We start from the raw sequence: 2,976 nt of genomic DNA on the forward strand, positions 1-2,976 counted from the left end.
TGGATGGACAGCCTTGTGTGCATAAATCATATGATCCGCATAAAACGTGCTCAGAATTACAGTTTTATTTGTAACAGTGATTTTAATTATCCACAAAAATGACAATTAACAACTACCGCAAGATAATCAATGAAGACTTTTGATAAAGAGAACAGGAACAGTGACAACAACTAGCTAAAAAGAGCACTAATATTGTGGCAATATTTACAATCTGAGTAAAGACCTGGGTTGATTGACTAAAAGGTAAATTTAAATCGTATCTTTACAAAAGGATAAAAAGCCCTTCCCGCTGGGAGCAACACACCACCCACTTTGGGACTTAGTAGCTCAGTATGGGTATTACTAGGTGTATAATAGTACTGCAACACTTTCCAGTACTGCTTGTTTATGGAGCACTCTTGTCAGCCCCGAAAAAACAGAAAAATTACATCACACTATGATTTTTAATCAAAAACTATCCAGCAATACAGAAGAAAATCTATTTAAGAATAAACAGCAAGTACCTGATAATACCTCTCTTTTACTCTAAACTTTTTACTCTTTTCCAGCTCCCTATTTTCCTTCATGATTCACAGTTCAAAATAATAAACACTATAATTCACCCACTGTCTGAAAAAAACAGTTTTGACTCCTCTCCCTTTAAGGCAACCATCACATTAAGCCAACTCTCTTCTGATTGGCTGCCCCTCGTAAACAGAAAGCTTGTGAGCACTGACACTGACATCAAAATTCAACTGAATAAAAAAAAGACAGAAGAAACTGTCAGAAACAGCACTTAGTCTGAAGTCATGCTTTTGGCTCATAGGGATCATATAAGTGATGTGCTGATGTCATTATTTTTGGTCATATTTAAAATGAGACTTAGAAATTATAATAGTAAGGAGAACACAGACTACATAAATAAATAAAACGCAGGAATTTTTTACAGTATTTTTGCAGGGTGGGATTAATAGTTGTATCTAAGAAAGAATTTGAATGACACTTCACATGATGCTCTAACCATTTCACATTAAATGCATTAGCCGAGCTGGCTAATGCGCTAATGGTTAGTCTCTAAAGCATATTTCTATAATTAAGAATTATTTCATATTAACGTATTTCAAATGCAATGAGGGCTTCTAAAGATAAAACCATGGATGTGCCATGAGCTCATCAGTTTCCCCCATTGTAGCCAATCCTTACATGGAGGGAGGGGAGAGTACAGCTCTGGGTTCCTTCAAACTGGACAGCACCTATCCACGGGTACAGATATGTGGCTGACACATGGGTCGCAATTAAAACCCAGGAAATAGAGGCCTCCACCAAACACATTTACTCAAGTGGATTAAAACAAATGTTCACCAGGGAGGACAACAGGCTCCCTGACTGTGTTGCTGGGTTGGAAGGCTCAACATTGAAGTTTACTGGAAGCCCCCCCACACACAGACCAGTACCTACTCTCTGACTCCCACCACCCTCTGAAACACAACGTTGAGGTGATTAGGAGCCTACAACACCAGGCAGAAAATATTTCCTCTTAGGAAAAAGGGAAAGAAAAGGAACACACACTTAAAGAAAGCTCTTAATAAAACGAACGTGGTTATCCCAACTGGGCCTCCATTAAATCAGCGAAGATCCACACGAAAGAAGGTCAGACACCAGCAGACCCAGCAACACCCTCTGATAAAATTGGTTCATCCCAAGGACAGCACTCTAAAACACAAGCTAAACAGGATAGAGCATGCTCTGCAGTGACAAATGCTTGGACCTCCACAAAGGAGAAACCAAACAGGCACTCCATAAACTCAACACAACACAGAAGAACCACCTTAACAGGACAAGACTCAGCTATACATCTGCGCTGGAACACTCTCTTGATGACTGTGTTCACATTGTGGACCAAGATATACGAGTAAAAGAGGGCATCTACGTCCCCTGTGAACGATCATCACTGAACAGAGGTGGTGGCTTACAACACCAGCTATCAACCACCTGCAATGCCGTCATGAGATCCCTTCCCGAGTGCTTCAATCCCCACTCACACCTGGCCTCAGGTGATCCCAATAAGTCACATGATGCAGTGGGGCAAGGTTACAAGGTGGTTTCACCATTAACCCCAATACGTTTGACCCATAGGTTTTTTTTAAATACACCTTTGCTCATGTGATGGTCAATAGTGGGTTGATGACCCTCAGGACCACCTGGTAGGGGACAACCAACCACTAAGAGTAAAATATCTGGGATTCGTCTATTTTTAGAACTGAAGAAGTCTCTTGGATAAGAGGTGGGACACCCAGAAAAGACACATGGCTGTCCAACTGATCTGTCATTTCACTGCCTTCATCTCAGTCTCTGAAAACAAAGACAAACTTCCTATTTCAATTGTATAAGCCTAATGGTTTCTCCATTGTGTTGGCTTTCAAGAAAACTCTATCATCAAAATTTCTGTCAAAGGTCTTTCACTGGATGGGATCAAAACATTTCCCTCATAAAGAATCCAATTGGACAAACCAGGAGAGGCTCATCTCTTTCATGTATTTTTAGTCTTCTTTGATGTCTAAACATTTGTGTACAAGCATTAGACCTGAACGGTTTCTCCCCAGCGCTGACTTTCTTGGATTTTTCTTCTATCTAAAACGCTGCGTTTCAACTACACTGTAATCATCTGTGATGCTGTGTTTGCCCATCACTCCAGTGGATGCCACCTCTGATGTGTGTTACTGCTTGCCACATGATGTAATCAAGGGCAACCTGAAAGAAGAACAGAGACAGGATGCAGCCCTGCCAGATGCTGATGACAATTTTAAAGAAGATGCCGTGGCCTGATTCCATCTTTACGTGGCAGCTTGAACACGGGCATTAGCTCTTGAAAACTGGAATAAAAGCTGCTGGAACACGTTAATAGTGCAGAACACTTCTGGTAGATCTGTGAAATTTTTCACATTAATGACTAAAACTGAGAACATGTATGTAAAGTTCAAAAATTAACAGAGGAAA

The sequence above is a fragment of the Oreochromis niloticus genome, linkage group LG19 (assembly GCF_001858045.2).
Source record: "Oreochromis niloticus isolate F11D_XX linkage group LG19, O_niloticus_UMD_NMBU, whole genome shotgun sequence".
Classification (NCBI taxonomy): Eukaryota; Metazoa; Chordata; class Actinopteri; order Cichliformes; family Cichlidae; genus Oreochromis; species Oreochromis niloticus.